This window comes from Serinus canaria, chromosome 2 (genome assembly GCF_022539315.1).
Source record: "Serinus canaria isolate serCan28SL12 chromosome 2, serCan2020, whole genome shotgun sequence".
NCBI lineage: Eukaryota > Metazoa > Chordata > Aves > Passeriformes > Fringillidae > Serinus > Serinus canaria.
Window position 1 is genome coordinate 65,124,084 of NC_066315.1, and position 20,607 is coordinate 65,144,690.

At 41.4% G+C, this 20,607-nt stretch overlaps 1 long non-coding RNA gene across 1 annotated transcript; it reads right to left on the reverse strand.

Annotated features, from left to right (window-relative positions):
* Positions 1 to 12,970: 12,970 nt before the first annotated feature.
* Positions 12,971 to 18,598, reverse strand: LOC127059215 (uncharacterized). The gene is made up of 2 exons (XR_007776826.1): positions 18,288 to 18,598; positions 12,971 to 17,287 (listed from the first exon to the last, which is right to left on the reverse strand). It is a non-coding gene; the product is annotated as an uncharacterized LOC127059215 (long non-coding RNA).
* Positions 18,599 to 20,607: the final 2,009 nt, after the last annotated feature.

Sequence of the window (20,607 nt, forward strand, 5' to 3'; positions counted from 1 at the left end):
TGTGTCGGGTTTTGGGTGTGCTCCCCTGTCTGGATCCCTCTAAAAGCTTCCCCCCCTCCCCTGCAACACTCTATGGCTGCACTTCCTGCAGAACTCTGTGCTCACTGTGTCCCCTGTCTGCTCATCCTTCCCAGAATGACTCAATTCCTCAGAAATCTCCAGGCAGATAAGCCAAAGTGCTGTTCAAGGCAGTTGGTGTTTCTGGGGGTACAGTGGTGCAGACTCTCTTCAACACGTGTGTCTCAGGTCAGTGACGTGGCCAATACGAAGACACTGTCCCTCTGTCACTGCCTGGGATGTGCTTGCCCAGAAGTGAGCCAGGTCCAATTACATGCCATTATGCTTACTTTTTAGAGTCCTTTCTCTAAAAGAAACCCCATATATTTTGCTTTTCATTACATGATATGCCATATTATAAGGAAGTCCTTTAAAATAATAGTAATTGGAAGTTAAATTCTCTGGTTGCTGATGACTATTGCTGACCCTTTACATGGAAATAATGCAAGAACTTTTTCAGGCTTTGGAATATTACACTGCCACTTCTGCCACCTGTGCTGAAGTTTTTCACCAGGCTTTGGACAGCTTTCATAGAGAGGAGCTTTGCTAAGCTTGTGCCTGAGCTCCTGCTCACGGGCCAGGGAGAGGAAGACTAATTCTTTCCATAGGGCAGAGGTCAGTGTCTTTATTTCATTGACTGCTATTAAACCGTAGTCTTAAAAAAGGAAAAAAAAAATTGAAAGCAAACATGATAAAATAGCAGCAACTTATCTCCTACTACCCCCCCAAACACATACTCAAATGAATGCACATATTGTGCATGTGGGTATGGGGAGGAGGAGAAGACCAGAACCCCTTGATGTTGAGAGGCTATTGAGCTGCACAGGGCTTGGATTAGCAACCACGTCCTGAGCACCTCCTGGGACTTTCCCGACGTGTTCTACATTCCTCATCTCCAGCATTTGTTCAGTAGCACCTGGCATCTGTGTCAGTTTCACATTTTGCTTCTTTTGTTTTCAGTAGTGGGGAGAGCACGTGCTGCTTTCTGCCAGCGCAAGAGCCACGCCAACTGCTTCTGGATGTCCTCAAGGCACAGCCAGCAGCTCCAGGTCTTCCTGCAGGCCTTCCTGTAATGCAGGCTCCTCCTATTTGACTTTGGCACAGACACAGTATTCGTACGTATGTCAGGTTCCCAAATACTTGCTGAAATCTCTTTTATTTGGATAGCAGCTATTTGGCAAGTTTGGATGTTGCTCTTGTCCTGGCATAACCTTCTTCTGTAACTATACCTCAGAATTAATCATATTTGCTCAAGAAGTTGGCAGGATTGTGATTTGCCTTCTGCCTATTTGCCCCAAACTGGTGAGCCTAATAAAATGTTGTGAGGTGTGTTATATTGTAACAATGACAAATACCAACCTTTTTCACTCAACCAAGACTTTTTGTTATCAAGTCTTTATCCTTGCCATCTGCTAGGCTGTTTGACATTGCATGGTGTAGGGTGGCCATGGTGTTCCTGAGTGAATTTCAAAGATAATTTGGTCAGATGAACCGCTTTTAAGCTATTGTAGTTGTTTCTAACTTAAGTGAAAATGCATGTAAAGAAACTAGAATTTATAATTGGTTAATCCAATGGCATGTGCTGTGCAACACCTTATCAAAACACTCAAAACTGAGCCAGAGGAAGATAGCAAAGAAGAGGGAGCTCACTCAGTGGCCTTTCTGGTTTAAATCACATAGGTATCCATCTGTCAGGTACCAAACACTGTCAGGAATATCCTGATGTTTTTCTGATTCTGTTGGATGTTGCTCCTGCTATTTATTACAGAGTCACTTGGATACCTTATCTCATCTCTGGTGGGTGCTCCTCTACCTACAAAGGAATGTTTCCAGCTCTGTTCTTGTGCTTCAGCTGAACACTGAAGGCCCTGGCTAAGATTACTAACTGTTTTAGGATGATGTGCTATTCAGAGTCTTTATCTTCTGTTATCCAAAGAAAGGTGCTTATCTGGAGGTACTTAGCCCCTGTGTATTGGCTGCTCATCTGGAGCCATGCTTTCAAAGTCCAGTCAGGCTGGGTCAGGTTCTGGGTCAGGTTCTGAGTTGGCCTTGCACATAGGTGCAAGTTGACTTTGGTTCAAATAGGACATGAGGAAACGCTGGGCAAACATTTGCTTCATATTATTATTTTGAAATTCCTTCCTCCCTTTATATTGAGCATGAGCTCATTTTGCAATTTGCTGGATAGATTTGTGCAATTTGGACAGAATGTGATAAATGGCATCCCTAATATGATTTCTGATTTGTAGTGCTATATGGACTCACTCATTTTCACTGTGATTTATTTCTACCCATATTCATGAATGCAAGAGATTCATTAGCAAGCTCTTTTTTTTTTTTTTCATTTCCAATTGTCAACTGGAGTCCTGTTGTGTCTTGTTGACAAGCAACCTTCAAAAAACAGGTGAAGTTTCATCAGATCCTTTGTTGCTCTCCAGTTGTTTCATTAGGGGTGTTTCTGAGACTCTTTTGCTTAATTTTCAGAAGCTTTTCACTTGCCAGGCATCCTAGTGGCACTCTGAATTATCCCAAAGACTTCTGAATGGAGCACTTAACTGAAGCCAATTACAGGATGAATTTGCTTAGGTATGTTAACCTGCCTGAGAATGTATAGGAGACTGCCTTGTTTTGGTATCTTTCCATTATATAACCTAAAATCCTGCCAACCAAATTCCTTTTGCACTTAATACCTCTTTTATAAGTTAATGGCCTAATTTAGCTTTTCCTCCCCTTATGTTTTCAATTCCACATTCATGCTTGTTCCTTTTTCTACACTTTGTGACTATTTTTGACCTCAATTCAAAGGATCGTCCAAAATTGTGTCAGCTCATCTGAAACCTCTCATTCCTGAAACTTCATGTTTCTATACTTAGTCTGAAAATCCTTTACCTTGGCTGAATGGATAGTTTGCTATAAAATTTGGAACAGTAGGGATGTAGTCTCTTAGTGTTATTCCAATGCAAATAATCATAATTACCACTTTGCCCATCTCCAAAAGGAAGCCACTTGCCCTCCTACCATACCCACCATAAAGAATAGAAGCAGTAGTGTGTTTTTCCCTGTGGAACATCAGATTGGCTTAAAGCCATTTCCTGGTCTCCAGAAGTGGAAGCATTCCTCTTTAGGGCAGCCTGGGCGTGGGATCCTCTGTTGCTCTTTACCAGTTCTAGATAGATGGATGCAAATTGTTTAATGGATGCAAATTGCTTAATTTGGCCCGCTTTTCCCCAAAATTAGCTTGTACAAGACCAGAATGAGTGTCATTCTATAAAGAGAACAGCAACTAATCATGCCTCCAATCTCCTGGTGTGGGGCAGGATCAGAGATTATGTTTTATTCTATGCCATGGGTGAAGAACCCACAGCATCAGGGACCAGTGTTCTAGAGGGAGACAATTAGTTCAGTTCCTTCTGGCTGACATTGGTAATTAGATCATCCAAACTTCTTTCCATTGAGTCCAGCCAAAAAGTGGGAAGTGGTGCCCTGAACTTTGCAGTAGAAGAGCTGGTTTTGCCTGGGATAGTTAGCTTTCTTCACAATAGCTAGCATGGGAGTGTGTTTTGGATTTGTGTTGAACACAGGATTGGTAACACAGGGATGTTTTCATTACTGCTGAGCAGGGTTGCACTGTGTCAGGGCCTTTTCCGCTCCTCACACCACCCCAGTGTGGAGACTGGGGGTGCATTGGGAGCAGTCATGGGGTCCAAAGCATCCTATTCCAATCTAGGTTAGTATTACCATGTTTTGGGAGCATTTCCTAGTCCCTTGTCTGAGTGAACTCCCATGCCCTATTATGCCTTTGGATCAGTGCACTGGTAGGAATAGTTCCATAAAACTGGTTTAATTTGGTGCTAGTTTCTATAGGGCTTGAAGGTGGTGTCAGGAATGTGTTTTGCTAGCACAAAGGGCAATTAAGTGCAATCAATTGGGAACTTTCTGGAGGGAGGTGGTCACTCAGTGGAGGTGAAACTGATACAACTCTTGCATTCACTAAGCAAAAGATAAAAAGGAAACGTATTTTGTTTTCTTCCTTCTCTGTGGTTATGAAGAGGCCACCACAACGTGCACTATATGAAACTGAAGAACAAAACAAAACAAAACAAAACAAGTCCAAAGCAGTCCTCTATAATGACTGAATTGTACAAAGGATGCCCCTTTTTATTACATTATATACATGAAAACAATTAAGGCTGGGATTCTTTCCAATGTAGGACACCTACACTTTTTCCAGTGTCCTTCCTTCCCACATCACCTTTGGTATAAACTCCAGGAGTAAGGAGTGTTGTAGTTGAGACATTGCAAAGATGTCTCCCATTTAGAAGACAAATTTATGAATTAGGGCACTTATTATAGGCCTTGAACATACTGATTTTTTTTTTTTTTTTTACTCTGCTCTGCCCCAGGATCTTTGTGTGTCTCTCAGTGACACTTGGACATTTTTGGTGAGGAGGACACGCCTAACTCCCATTACCTGTAAAATGTGTACTCTCAAATACCTCACTGAGCTGCCTGGAGAAAGCTGAAATCTGAAAGCACTCAAGGACATGTTTGGGTACAGCTGCTGCAGTCTGGGCACCTCAGTGTATGCAAGGTAGTGCTGCAGGAGAGCAGGATTCAGAGCAGCCCCTGGACTAAGCCAGGGGACTGTGCAATGAGAAGAACAAAACCAAAAAAGACAAAAACCAAAACCAAACAGCAACAAAAAAGAAATAGGGCATAATTTGTTGCCTTATTTAATTTGTGGGTCTCACCAGAAGCAGTCCATGTTGCCTTCTCTGCTGGCAAAACAAGATAACGTTAGGACTACCACTAGCACCAGTGTCAATCAAAAGGTTGCAAAATACAAATACAAGATGCCTCAGAGAGATGGCCCACATAGTATGTACACCCTGTTATGTCATGTTTTATTTTGCCTGGAAAAAAAGGGAAGACTCAAACCATTGTTCACAAATTGGCAGTCAGATTACTCATTTGTGTGGTGCTGTTAAATCCAAAAGTTACCCCACGAGTGGGCCTGGCTCAATGTTGTTGAACAAATTTATTAATGATGCCTGACAAGTCTGTCTATGTCTGGGGATGTTCAGTTATTAGTCAGAAAATTAAATGTACAGCTGTATCACCTCTGTGAAAAGATAAAGTACATCTAAAAGAAACCTTAAAAACCACAAAAATCAATATTGCAGGGGTAATGGCACTTTTGCTAATACTCTGTTGCTAAAAAAATTGGCTTTTTTTTTTAAATGAAAACTAATTTCTTGCTGTTTGTTTAAGAGTTTAACTAAACCCAGTTGAGTTGCCTTTAGTTTGAGTTGATAAGACTGAAACCCATCAAGAAAAGTAAGTGGGAATTTTTATGTTCTTGCTCAATTTCCTTCTCCCTTTATTCCATAGAAATGTTGTAACTGCATGAGTGCCACCTTCCTCCCAGTGAAGACAAGGGTAATTTTGCCCTGGAGTAGCCTCCAGCCTAGTGAAGACTTCAGCCACAACTGCACCAGCTCCTTCCACTCCCAGTGCTCAAGTGCCACTGGCTTTGGTGGGAATGTGGGAGGATTTCAGGGACCCTGAGGAGCCATGCCCCGATTCCTAACAGGCTGAAAACCACCAACAATGTAGTTGACCCAGAGGAGGTTATTGTCTGCATGTTTGCCACCTGAGGGTAGATGCTGACACTACCTAATCCCACAGAAATCTCCTGGAGATACAGTGGGGTTCTACAGCAGTGGGCAAAGCTCGGTTGCTTCTGGTTAAACAGCAGAGGCCAATGTGTAGGGCTTTTACTGCCTCAATTTCCCAAGGAATTTCTAATGAGTCAGAGTTAACTCCAGTGTTTAAAAGTAAAATATGGTTATGGCTCTCAAATGCAAGCTACATTTAACAACCATATATTGATTTTTTTTTTCCCTGTGTAATTTTATTTCTGTGAACATTTCTGTTTTCTTAATTAGTAGCCCTTTAAAGAGAGATTTAACATCTTCATTATCAGAGGGTAACTTATGAAACAGCTGTATGGAGAGAAAGGGAGAGACAGAGAGGGTGGGGGGCAAAAAAAAGCATTGGTGAAAGGCTTCCAATCTGTACTTCAAGGGAATGTGTGTATGCTCATGCACGTGCCTGCACAAGTGCACAGACAAGCTGACCCTGACGTTACAATTAAGACAAAATAGCAGTGGCAAAGCTGGTGACAAAACTCAGCAATTTCCAATTGCACAGTCACCCTGTAACGGGAAGAACTGTTTACCCCATGTTCCTTATTAAACTGAAGTATTTTATTTAATGAGCATGACTCATGCAAGGTGTTCCCATAAATCATCAGCTGGTTTACAAACTCAATAACTAGGCTTCCTGCTATAACTAGGCTGTGCACACCTTAAATTATTAACACGCCAGGGCCTTAAGGCAGATCTTTGATGATGATGATATAAACACTGTGAGGACAAGGTGCTCTCTCAGCAAAAGATTATTGACTCTAATTACCATTTACCACAGGAAAAAGAAAAGAAAAGACAATAAAATATGAGGGAGAATTTAAATCTCAGATTTAATTTTATGAGGAGTTTTAAACTCCCAAACTTTTTGTTGTTGTTTTCGCTGCTGCTGCTGCTGTCGGCTGCTGCTGTTGCATGATACTCTATAGTTGGCTGATCTTGAAAGCATGACAGTTGTTAAGCAGAAAAGAAACAAAAAAATAAAACATGAGAGAATGTTCAGTTGATGCTATGTACATTCTTTGAAATGGATGGAAAAAGGCCAGAGGGAACAGAAAATGATAATACATTGGAAAGAATCCCAGCCTTAATTGTTTTCATGTATGTAATGTAATAAAAAGGTTAAAGCACTAATATTCCTGACTACAGTCATTTGGTTTGAAAACCAGAACTGCAGGTCAGGCTTTAAAAAAAGGAACTGTACACTATTATTATAGGTTTCAATTTTACCCAACCCTCATTATAAGCATTCTGGAAGTAATGGTGTAGGGGCTGAAATGCACTTATTTCTGTCCAGGTGAAAGAGCAGAGACAGTCCCATGTACAGTGCACATTTAATTTCTGTGAGTGCAAACTGCATTAGAGAGTGGCACAATGAGGATACTGAAACCAGATTCAGCATAGTCACATCCTAAGTAACAAATGAAAATAAAACATGCCTTGCACCACAAAGAGGAAATTACTTTCATTTTAAAGACGTGTTTACAATGCTGTTGCTTTTTCAACCTAATTTTTGAACCTGTGTTTTTATTAATGCAAACAGCAACTTCTTACATTTTTAATGATCTTTCCATGCTGTCAGATCCCAAAGGTACTTGGCAGATGGTACGACAAGGGCTTTCTTTATACCCGTTGCTGAAATAAACCATTTGAGGTTGAAACAAGGCTATCATCCTGACTTATTATGATAATAGGATCATGTCTGTAACTCTACCGGGAAGAATTTTCTCCTTCCCATCTCCAAGGCATCAAAATTGTCCCAGTTCTTAATTTTTATTATTTCACCTGTCAGTTATTTGTGGGTGAAAACAGTGATGTCCCTAAGTTCACTAAGAAGTGAATCTGATAGAACTTGGCAGCTACTAATGAAGAGACTTTTTGTGGACTCATTCTGACTTACACATGAGAGGGAAATTGAGGCCAAACTGTGCAAAAATGGAGGTGATATATTATTATTTCTCCTCAAAAAGGGTTAGAGCTGTGATTAATTTTTCCTTTTAAAAACTAGCACCTCCATCAGTGGTGCAGTGCTGGAATGCAGTGGGTTGCAGCTGGAATGCCGGTTCAATATTAAGTCTTAGGGACATACAGCATGTAGAGAGTCACTGATACCATATTCTGCCAGATTAAAGTTTTCCTTGGGAGTCCTCTGTCCAAGCTCTCATCAGTCTCACTCACTCCTACTTAACATGTGATATATGGCACAGCCTGAACCCAAGGCTGTAAGTTACAGGCAGACAACCTGTGTTTCACTGTGGAAACCTTTAAAGAACAGGTGCTGCTTCAGTTGTCCTAGCAAGAGATGTTGCTGTGTGGAAATACAAATGTGTTTTGTTGAGAACATTCTCCCTCAGTATTGCACAAGACAGAGAGATAAGTACCTGATGCATGATATCCAGCAATAGTGGATCCTTAGGTTTATGTGTGCCATTTTGTCTGGATGTTAGCATCCCACATTCATATCAGGACTGAGAGAAATGAGTTTCATGTAGTGCTTTCACACTCTTTGAGGTTTATTGTCCCAACAACAAACGGGAGATTTGCACGAGTAACTCTTGTTAATATTACTGGGAGTTAGGAAAGCTACAGAGTGCACATTGTGTATAAAACATACATAAAAGTGAAAAGCTGTGCATGGACACATATGGGTCAGAGAGATGAGGTGAAAAGAGAGAGATAACTAAAAGTGTTCACTTATAATTAAGAAAAAATAAATCAACATTTTTTTGTCCCCACAACTCCATTAACAAGGGATATGGTTAATTTTAATTATACAAGTCAGGAAATTCTGTGTTTCCATAGAAACCCATCTTTGTTCCTCTTTGTGCATGTATTTCTGCCTTATCGTTACTTGTTCACAGAACATAAAACAACCATATGGCACAAGTGCTCTCTAATAACAGAAATGAGTGCTCTTCCTTTGCCCTGCCTCATGGCCACATTGTGGGCTGAATATGCAACTCTGGTCTTATGTGTGACGGATGCATTTCAACAGAGTTCCTACAGAGTGAAACTGCAGGGACAGAGCTGAGAATCTGGCCCTGCCCTTGTGTTTATGGTGCTGTTGTGTGATTTACCTCACATTGTGTCACCTTGCCCACTAATGGCATCTTGAGAAAGTCGCAAAGTGACGAGAACAAGTTCTGTGTTGTGCTGGAGCAGGAGCTATGTCAATCAGAGACAAGAAATAAGCAACTAATTATTGCCTGGCATGTGCAGGAAACAGAGCTGGCCGCTGATGGAGCTGCCACAGTTGCTGTAAGCACAGGGAGGGAGTGAAGGGTAGCAAGATGTGTGAGGGCAGTTGAAGAAAAGATGATTTCCAGGTGTGTTCTGGACTGCTTGTGTCAGCAACATATTTACACAAGAGAAGGCTGAAAGAAGACTTGCTTGCAGCAGAAATCCCTACCCAGGCCTGCACAGACAGCCACTAGGTAAATTTCTAAACTTCGTCTGTGCTTCAGCACTATCTAATTCCTGCTGCTGGAGTGACTTAGCACATATTGACCTGGTTTTGTGTTCGTGGCTGCTTCTATGAGCACTCAGGTTGGAGGGGGAAGAAGGCACTATTTGCTCATGTTCAGCATATTGTCTCCTTCCCAAGCCTCTCCATGTAAACATGCACCTGCCAACTCTTCCCCCAAACCTGAGACTATTATCTCTGAGAGATGTAGCAGCATCTTCAGAAGGAAAGCTTATTCATGGTTATAACTAATGGACAAGGATAGCTGAGCAATTTCACTCTGTCTCCTTTCTCCCCACCCAAAAACCATGCTGGAACATTAATCCCTCCTGTTTTGGAGAAAGCCATTTTCAGGCAGCCAGCAGAATTGAGCCCAGGGCTGAGGAGCCCCTCAGAGGTCTGATGGCCAGGCTGCACCATGTGCAGGGAGTGAGACACGTTCTGAGGGGATCACTGTGGGTGAGATGGGAGTTTGAGATAGAAAGTGAGAACTCCAGTTAAAATCTAGAGTCCCATCCTTTGTGGCAAGGCCGACAGGCTTCATCCCCTTTAGTGTCCCTAAGTTGTGTGGATTGGCTTGATTGCAGTAAATGGGTGCCCGCACATAGTGTGCAACTGCTTCTGTGGGAGTCTAACCATAACTTTGACTTCTGCTTTTGGGAAACCTCAGAAATGGTCACAGCCATACCAGAGGGGAAAAGCAACATAAAGACAGGTGGTGCTACAAGCAGAAGAAATGTCATTGCTGTGAAAAGCAGATTAAGCAAGGCAGTAGTGGAGATAAATCTCTCATTTCCATTTTTGCATACAGCATTGGCTGCCTTTCTGTCACTAGTTGACAGTCTATGACACAGATATAGTCCAGAGTTCTGTGTTTTTTCTTTATGTGGAGCATTGCTTCTCCATCGCAGACTGACTTCAAGATCACGGCTGTTGTTTGAAGGTGTTGGGATTTTGCAGTGCTGGAAGGCCTGGTAGACCCCATCCAGCAGAGCACTTGGGGCTGTCAGTTAACCACAGGACTGGTAAGGTAAGCTGGTGACTCCCAGCTTACCTTAAAAGGTACTACCCACCACTGTCCTGAGAGAGAGAAGAGGGGAAACAAGCACAGGTACATCTGCAGGTACAGCAGTAAATGCTGGTTGTGCAATTAAGACTGCTTATCATCTTTAATGATTCCAGGAAGAATGCCTCTCTTCTGGTGGAGTGAAAAAGGACACACCTTTCCCCATGGAGATCAATAGGCTCAGCATGAGCAGTGAGACACCCTGAGCTTCACAATACGCGTGCATTTGTAAAACTGAGAACCACTGAGTCTTAGAATGACTGATTTCACCTCCCAGTCCAAACCTGCTTTCAGGTTGGCATTCTAGTTCTTTCATTAAACATATGAAATAAACACTGACACAACTTGCCACACAAGAATGTACTGGAAAGCAACAATTTTAGCTGCTACTCTCACTTTTCCCGCCCGTGTATTTAAATATAATAGTGTTTTTTTAAGCTAAATGAAAAAAGGGAAAGGGATGAATTAGGCATCCTGGGCAGCTTGTACAACATCACTCTGTGTGTGGGAATGATATGGAAATTTTAATCTCTTCTACTAGTTTGTTGCTGCTCTGGGAGGAAGCAACAACAACAAAAAACCTGCCTATAAGTACTTGTTGAAATAATGGTCGCATCAAACCAGATGTTGGCCAGATGAGCAGTCTTTTTGTATGTGTTCATGTTCCCGATGCTAATATTTGATTTCTGTGCAGAAATTAAACCTCACTTAGTGCCTGCCTACAAGCTGGAAAGCCTCCAGATTATTAGGACAATTTAACACTCTTATATTTTAAACAAAAAGATCAAAAGCATTTGCTGTGCCTTTTTTTTTTTTTTTTTTTTTTTTAAGGCTACTTAAGCAAGCAACAGCAACAAAAAATTCAGAGATCTGAACTTGATTGAGCTGGCTCATATGGGATGTTCTGCTGGGCAGAAAGTGTATGTTGTACTTAGATGTGTCATGTAAAGTTACAGATGTGGGATCCTGCTCTGCACAGGAGATGCCCCCTGGATCAGGTGCTAAGGCACCACAGAACACTTGTTTTGCTACCAATCTCATCCATTAAGTGGCTTTCAGCGAAGCATGCCAAGTAATAAACTAGTCATGGTAAACCTGACTGTTTAGCTCTTGCCAGAGAAACCTGATTCCCACACAGTAGCACAGAAAACATTTATAGGATGAAGATTTCACAAGTCAAAATACCACTGTTTTTGTGACTCTCGATATCCCAAGGGTAAAAAAAATGAATGAGTCATTAAGTTCCTGAAAAGCAATAAATTCATGTGGGTTTAAGTAGTTCACAAAACAAGCCTTTTCCCCTGTCACAACTCTTTCCCATTATGAGAAGTTCAGAGCCCTTCTCTGACAGTAAAGCTGCCACTTCTGGGGGTGAACTTAGCAAACATGATGAAGCATCTCCTACTGTCCTTCAAGGCTTTATACTGAATGTGTCTCAGGATATGTCTCAAAACAACAGGAAAAAAATTGTCCGAGTAATATGTCCCTACGAGTATTTTCTGGATGGCATAATTGTATGTTACTGGAAATTTGGGTTCTGAATCATTGCATGTATTTATATGAGCATGACTGGGTCAAAGTCAGTGGAGTCAATGGTTTAACATTGGTGCATGGCCTTTGGGATATAACCTTGGGATTCTGGGATCTGATTTTTTCCAAATAGTAAAGAACCTTCTGTTCTAATTGTGGTGAATGGAAACTCTGATGCTTTTTCCTTACTGGAAATTAGGCCCCTTGGTGTCTCAAAAAAAACCCACTGAAACAAACATTTCCTAAAACACTCAAGCACTAAAGCGTCTTCTGTTCTTCTGAACATTCTGACATCAAAGTAATTGTTGGGTCCAAACCAAAGCCTACACTTGGAAATTCCTAAATGCTGTGAGAGGTTGCACTGTAAGTCCTATTCAAACGAGGAATTGCTCTAGTTTCTTAAAATGCAATCATGTTGAACTATTCACCAGTGACATTCCACCACCCAATTTCAGCAGACCTGTCGAGTGTTGGCGTTCCAGAGTAAACTGCCCTTTTATTCTTCATGGCTTGGGATGATGTGGTGATCCCATCAAGTATGAGTCTGGCTCAACTGTATGTTGGGATGATGTGGTGATCCCATCAAGTATGAGTCTGGCTCAACTGTATGTTTATCTGAAAGCTCACAAGTTCTGGCTGTGAATATTTTCCCTTCCACAAATCCCCTTAGTACCAAGTGAAGTGTTCAAGTGATAATTGGAATGCTTGATGCAACTAATAGACACATACCTCTCTGTTACCTACTTTTCTGAAGGAATGACAAAATTTCTGGATTTATTCACTGTGTGTGAAAAACAGTCCTTCTCCATGGCCTCACTATATGCTAAATTGTTGCTCCTTAAGGGTTTTGTTTGTAAAGTGGCACAGATTTAATATAGCATGTGTTTTATTTTGAGCAGACTCTACATTATAATGCAGCAATGTAATAGAACTCTTCTGGTTGACAAACGCTCTGGTGTAAATGATTTAATTTACTAGCTGAAGCATGAGTCTACATATTATTGTACTGATCAGTCATTGCATACTAAAATCACTCATCCTTAATGTAATGATTTGGTATCCCTACAGAGAATTTGAGTCATCAGAAAGTCATTAGATACAGTAAAAAATGAAAATTACTATTACACAGCAGTAAACACTATTAACTGTTAGTTAAAACAGCATTTAATTTAGCAATGCAACAGTTTACAAATTTCTGTAGTTTACTTAGTTCTCATATAATTGTGACTACAAAGCTAATGCTTCCAGTGCCAATAGCATGACACAAATATGGGGTGGGAGAATATGATCAAGTATTCCAGCTCAAAGGAAAGCAGCTAAACATCATTACAGAGACCCATGTTAATTTCTATCTTGGTGGTTCAGTCGTATGATGCAAAATCCAAGACTGATTGTAGAGAAGGCAAGGAAGAACTGTAGAGTTTTGTAAGGCACTCAGGCACGGAACTGTCACCCAGCAGTGGGGATGGTGTGATATTTATTCTCCTGTGGCAAATGGGAAATTTGCAGGGAAGTGGAGATAGAAGAAGAACACAGCAGAGTTCAGAGCTCTGTCATGGTATTCAAGCTTGAGCAGTGTGGTGGCTTGGTGAATTAAAAGTATCATTCATACTGAATGAAAAATCATCATGAAAAGCACCTTGGTGAACGGTGCAGATTGCATCTAAGGAGCGAGGCAACATGCAATGCTGGAAACCTGATGGATGTGTGCCGAGAAATAAAACACTCTTTTCAAGTATCATAGGGTTTTTTATGCTTGGATAATTGAAGTGCAGTTTCTATGTGAAAACATTTGTGCTTCTTTAGGTTCTGTCATTTTGTGCCTGACAAAGACAAACCTGGAGAGATGTCATGCCTCCACCAATGGAGCAGCTGCAAGGGGACGCGTGGCTCAGTGGTGACTCCCACTTCACTGCCTGATTTTGCAGCTGAAGGCCCTATCCAGAGGGTTCCCATTCAACCAGCACGAAGCTGTCTCACTCAGGCAAATGGGAATCCCAACATTTCTAAAGCTAGAGCTGTCCCAATTCTTCCAATATTTTTTGAAAACTAGTATTATTATTATTTAGTAAAAAGACTTTCCCCTGGTACAGTTAGGCCCATTTCACATTTGTATTTAAGTGGAAATTAAAGGACATTTGTAGCCTGTGTAAAATCACACTTTTTACTGGTAAGGTGTCCTCTTGCAGGCAAGGCCCACAATAAAAGTCTCCTTCTCCTTCTCCTTCTCCTTCTCCTTCTCCTTCTCCTTCTCCTTCTCCTTCTCCTTCTCCTTCTCCTTCTCCTCTCCTTCTCCTTCTCCTTCTCCTTCTCCTTCTCCTTCTCCTTCTCCTTCCTTCTCCTTCTCCTTCTCCTTCTCCTTCTCCTTTTTCCTTTTTTCTTTTTCTTCTTTTTCCTTTTTCTGTTTTTTTTTTCCTTTTTTCTTTTAATATGTGAAACTTGTGGCAAACCTCTGAGTAGAAACCGTATCTCCCAAGTCCAGGATTAGCTCCTTAACCACAAGGCTGTGGTTCCTTTCATGTTGTTTTCCTTATGTCACACAGTGTTGTATAAATGTTGGAGGCCAGTTTTATTTCTTCCAGCCATAATCCACACAAGTTGCAATATGGGCTGTCTTCTGCTGTCTTGTAATCCAGTTGAAGTGCCTGGACTAACATCAGGGGTGAATCTGATCCTTCCCTTCATATATGGATGGATATTCTTTGTGTGTTCTATGTATCTAGAAGCCTGGAAAGTATTGATTTTGCAGAGTATCAAATGTATGTGCCTAGACTTCACTGATAAGATAGAATTGTGGGATTTCTCTCATTTTCATATGTTTGAATGAAGAATTGGCTGGAGGGGCATTTTTTGCTGGTATCATATGAATGTCTGCTGATACTTTTCAGTTAGCAATAATTACATTACATCTGCTGTGTACAGAACAGGAAACAAATTCTTCTTATGAAGCTACAGTACATGGATAAAGATTTTGAGTTTTGTACTGTTACATTTACTAACCACATAATTACATATTTAGTTCTATTACACCAGAACCTGAAATGTTATGGTGTAGGGTATAATTACATCATTTACTCTGAAAAAAACCCCTCAAGATACAATGTAAATAATAGGATTGCAGATTCATAGAAATTGGAAGTGGAAAAGAGCCTTTTAGGTCATCTGCAGCCCAGTGAGAAAAATTATGAACAGTTTGCTGGAGTGCATCTTATTATAGGCATTGATTGCCCTTTCTATTTCCTGGTGTTAGAATTCCCCCAGAACCCTGCAGAAGAGCTGCTTGATGGTGTGGGAGAGGGTCTGGGAACCTGTGACTCTGCACTAGCTAACAGCTTTGTAGGAGAACTGGCAAAAGCACACCCTTTCCCCTCAGCAGTGCAAAGTCTGCCCAGAAATCCATGCAAAATTTTCTTCTCTTCACAAGAGGTGTTAAATCTAGGGGCTGCACTCGTCACTGGCAGATACAGGGATGTCCTGGGCTACTCTCTGAGCAGGACTTGTGCTAAAGTTTCTGCTACCCACATCATTCATCTAGCCCTTAATTCAGAGTCTGGTCTTTTCCTCTATGTAGTTATTTAATTAGAATGCATGAAGCAATTAAAAATTTGCCACAAATATTAAGAATAGCTCTTATCTGAAATATCTATCTATCTATCTATCTATCTATCTATCTATCTATCTATCTATCTATCTATCTATCTATCTCTCTATCTGTCTGTCTGTCTGTCTGTCTGTCTATCTATCTATCTATCAGCCCTTTTTTCCTCCATAGTGGACAGAAGCCTTCTAAGAGGTACAAGGACTGAAGAGATGGCCATGAACTGATCCAGAAGTTGTCCAGGTTGCTTCTTAGTCTGGTACTTCTTGTCATCATCACTCTGCTCTCCCCTTGTAGGCACAGCTCCCTCCACCCTATGTTTTCTCACTTACTGGTTTTCTTCTTTCTTCTCCCTCTCTTCACTTACATGTGACTCTTTGAGAAGTTTGTTCTCCTTTTTTCTTCTTTCTCCTCACTTATATGTATGTGAGTGTCCAGTGTCAAGGAGAAATTGTGTCAGTAAAACCACCTTCTGAACATACTCACCCTTGGCACGTTTAGATGTGAGTAGAAAGAAGACAACAGTAATTGGAGCTTTGTGGCTCCAGCGCATTTGCCTTTGTTAGTTCCTACCGCAGGTACCTGAGGGAGGAGGTGCTGCCTCTGTGCCTCCACAACATCCATACCTGTCTCTAGATGGGCCTCCAATGACTTGTTTTTCAGTCCCATGCTGTTTCCATGCCCCAGCAGGCTCTGAGGCAGCCGACCTGGTGGAAAGCAGTCCTGCCATGACACAGCACCTGGGGGGCTGACTGCAAAGGCCATGCCTTGGGGAAACAAATCCTTTCTCTGGGACAAAGCCAGCGTGCACTGGTGGCTCTCACGGCACCTTCATGCCCACCTCTGCGTACTGGGGTGTTGGTGGGCCCATGATGATGCCACTTCCTCTTCATCATCTCAGGGAGTCAGACCTGACCTCCTGCGCAGCTTCATCATTTTATTCTCTTTGGGCGATCTCTGCTGGGGATCTGGCCCTTTCTTACTCGGTTCTGAACCAGCAGCACAGCATTCCTGAAGGGTGACTGCAGTGATGAGGCAATTAATTACAAAGCTGACTTAACCCTGTACTCAGGTTTAAACAAGTTTGCATCACTAACATTCCCCATGTAATTTATTTTAAAGGAGCAGAAGGAGCTGTGAAGCAAAAACCATCCGGGCACATGTGGCTGTGCAAAAGGCAAGGGTGGCAGGGGCAGGAGTTGTAGAGAGCAAGGACTTGTTTCCCCATCAGCAAGGCAGTGCAGGAGAGACTTGATGGTTTTGTGTTCCATGTCAGTAGTTGCACTGCAAGCTGGTGAGAGGATTCTGTGAAGGACCAGGGTCCTGTATTGCAAGGCAGGATGATCCTTCTCGAAATCCCAGCAGAGCTGGTATCATACCAACAACTGAGGATAATTGCAAGATGCTTTGGGAATACTGCTGCTTCCTGATGCCTTCAAGCACAAAGAGCCAGAAGAATGTGGCTCTCAAGAGCTCCATGGAGTCAAGAATCACCACCAGTAATCACAGATGACTACGTGCTAGTGTGGAGACATACAGGTGCCTTTCACCTGTTGCAGTTTTAATCTTACTGACCTGTTTGCTGCCAAAAATAGTTTAGACTGAAGTGTGTGTGTGACAGAGTCAGTTAATAATGATCTTTTACGAAAAAGGAGCAGGAGCAAAATGCACTAGCAAGTAAAAAGGTATTTGGAGGCACAGGAAGCATAGGAAGTTTCTGCTGCTATCCTTTGGACTAACTTGTGCTGAAAGTCTGTCTTTGATTAGTGTTCCTGTGGAGCCTTTTCAACAGTGAATAAGTCTTCTTTAGCCTGCAAAACTTGATCCCTTCACTGTGGTGTCTGTATCTGAACAAAGTTGGGCCCCTGTAAGAAAGAGAAAAAAAAAATTAATTTGTGCCAACATCTGCCCAAGTGGTTTTCAGAGGTGGACTGAAGAGAGTTGTTCCAGACACCCCAACCTAACAAAAAGCAGGTTAGGTCCATGCCACCCATTAAGATTAGAATGCACAGCAACTCTGATTTCAGGCTGTGTTTTTATTTAAACCCTATCTGCAGATGTATCTAATAAACACTACTGGAAACTAATTTACATTCTAAGATGTATTAATTTAATCATAGTCATTATAAAAGTCAACCAGTAAATAGCAAGTAAAGCAAGCAGAGAGAAACAACAAGATGAGATAACCAATCTAACTTAAATAATGACAAGCACTGCAATCTTGAATAGAAAAATCACACAAGCTAACACTTTAACAGCATTTGCATCCCAGTCTATTAGATCTTTCATACTTGGTGTGACGAAAGTGTGGGATGAGTAAAAACAAGTCCTTACGGGCAAAATTCAACCACGCATGGAAAGCCTGGATAAAACCATGGGGCCTGGGAATGAGTCCAGACACAACGTGCCAAGACCTTGATATGGAGGATGCTCTGTTGTTGTTGCAGTCCATGAGACTTAAAGAGCAGAAGTTGCAAAGCTTTTCTGCCTGCCCATGGGGAGGAACATCCCTGCAAACTTTCAAAATTAGATGTAAGCTGGGAGCTTGCGCCCCAGAGAAAGGAAGCCCTGGTACTTGGGGCAGAGAATGAGATGCTAGCAAATGCAGATTTTGTTTCTTTCAGTCCTTGAGTCTCTTTCTGATGAAAATTGCTATGAGGCTAAAGCTTTTTCTAGAGCTGCAGAGGTGATGGTTTTGGTGGCTACCACTCCAAAGATGACTCTTACTACACAAGAAAGGTAGCAGCACGGATAGTAAGGGTCAGACAGGACTGGGGAATCCGACCTTATTTGAAGAAAGTCTGATGGTGGAGTGCCTTGAATGAAAGAATGACAAGATTTTATAGTTAGCATTAAATATCATACCTTTCAAGCACATCAGATTGCTGTTGTCTGCTGCTTGCTCCAGCCCTGCTTCCCAAAGCAATGGTGACCCCTTTGGCCTCTGCAGGCAACTCCACATCCTTCAGCAGCAGAGTCAGCTCCATGTGTCACTGACAAGGTACAGTCCATAGTGCCTCCAGTGATGGTTGAGGAACAGACTTTGCTCCCAAGGCTTATACAGCCCTTGAACTTCTTTCTGAGCTGTGTCTATGGTTTAAAGAATTTCTCCTTATTATTTCCCTCTGAGTCTCTCACATCAATTTCCTTCTGTAACCCAAAATCAAACAAGTCATGAGTGCTATGACTCCTCCCCAGGGGAGGAGATCTGTTGTTGTGGTGAGAACCACCCTCTGGCCAAGCACTTTCATAGGTCAGTTCCTGAGTAGTAAAGCCTATAAATAAATGAATTTAGAGGTTTAGTGATGCCCCTGGGAAATTTCACATCAACACATTTGTGTAAAGGCAGCTCCAGGCCCAGGCCTCTCCTATTCCTTTTATTTTAAGAGACTTATTCTCAAGAAGACTTCTTTCTTGGGGCCATATTTTTTTAAAGTGGTCCTATCTTTGCATCCAAGTGTGAGACTATAATAATAATAATAACAACAGCAATAACAACAACAACAACAGTTAATGATGATGATAAGTGTAATACCTTTCACTTATGTGTTTCTCATTGCTGTGATTTGCATTACATCAGAAATGTACAATAGGGGCTCCCTGCCAAGCAGATAACCAGTGTTGACCTGAAGATGCTATGCTGCAAGACATAAGCAAGCTCCAAATAAAAATACACATGCAAAATTATATACGCTTACATATATGGCCTCAATCTGATTCATCCAAAGAGATGAAAGCAGTTGGCAAACAGCAATTAACTCATTTTCATGCAACAGATAAGCATCATATTTCTATCTGATGGATGAGCAAGACAAGTTAAATGACTTGCCCAAGGTTACACAATGCATCAGGGCAGAGCTTGGAAGCAGTATAAAGAAGTCTTCATCCCCTGATCTAACTTTCCTCTTCTTGACTTTCATCTGAATTTTCAGTGTACAGAGGAGCAGACTTTCAGAAATGTGCACACACGTACACGTAGACTTGTGAACCTGGAAGATAAAAAGACATTAAGGCTGGGCTTCAACTGCATCTGGTTAGCAAACTCCCCTTGAAGACCTGTATGTTCTCCACAGCCTCTTAGCTTGAGTAGTTTAAAGGGCTGCAGCCAATTAGAATTTGATTTTGAGTAACAAATTTTCTTTTCCAACATCAATTAGATCTGTGCCTGTCTTGATGTTATAATTTTCAGTTTTAATGTCACTGAATTTTGGCTTTGGTTAAAGAAGAAGCAAGAGTTGCTGGACAACTGCAAAGGGATGCTTTTCTTAATAGTAGAGAGATTGCAACCATTTAAGCTTCCTTTTTTTTCCCTCTTTCCTGTTTTTTGGTGCCTGCCTGAGAGAAAAGCACTTACTGTTAATCTCATAGGAGTGAATTACAGAGAATTCACTCACTTCCATAATGTTTTCTACTCAAAGATCTTTAGAAATACTATGCATTAATTCAGCATGACAGCACTGCTATAAAGGTATATGGAGCTTCTCTACATTTTAGAGAGGAAGAAATTATTGAAAGAAATTTGATGGTCTGCTTGATGGCAGTGGGGCTGTGTGGATGGTATGGGCAGGTGCAAAGAGACAGGCACATATATGCAATAGTCCACTTCCAGAGACAAATTTTAATATGCATATCAGGAAAACTTCTGTACCCAATAACTATGAAATTTAATATCTCACAAGTGAGTGAATTACCCAAGATCTCAAAGGAAATCTGTGGCAGAATCAGGAAAGTGTCCTGCTCTTGTTCTTAAGCCACAAACCCACTTTTCCCTTTGAACCTCCAATCATTCTTTTCTTTGATTTAAGGTTGACTGAGATGAGCTGATTAAATTTCCATGTATCATATGAGAGCTTCAGAACAGGCTTGTTTTGCTAGACATTCCCATCAGCCCCCATAGTTTCAGGCCTTTTGATTATAAAATGCTTTTTACGTTAGTCTTCATGGAAACTCCCTTTTTCTTTTGTTTTAATCATTTACAAGCTGGAGCTTTGCCAATTTATGTAACATGGTCTCATCCTACTCATTATTTCATCATACTCCTGCCAGATCTTTATTAAATATATTTCTCTCCCCACTTTAGTAAAAAAGGGATGGGTGCCTGGGAACCTGGATATGCAAAATGAGTGGGAATTCAGATTTTTTTTTTTCTTCCTCTGTGTTTTTCACTCTCTTTTATTCCAGACTC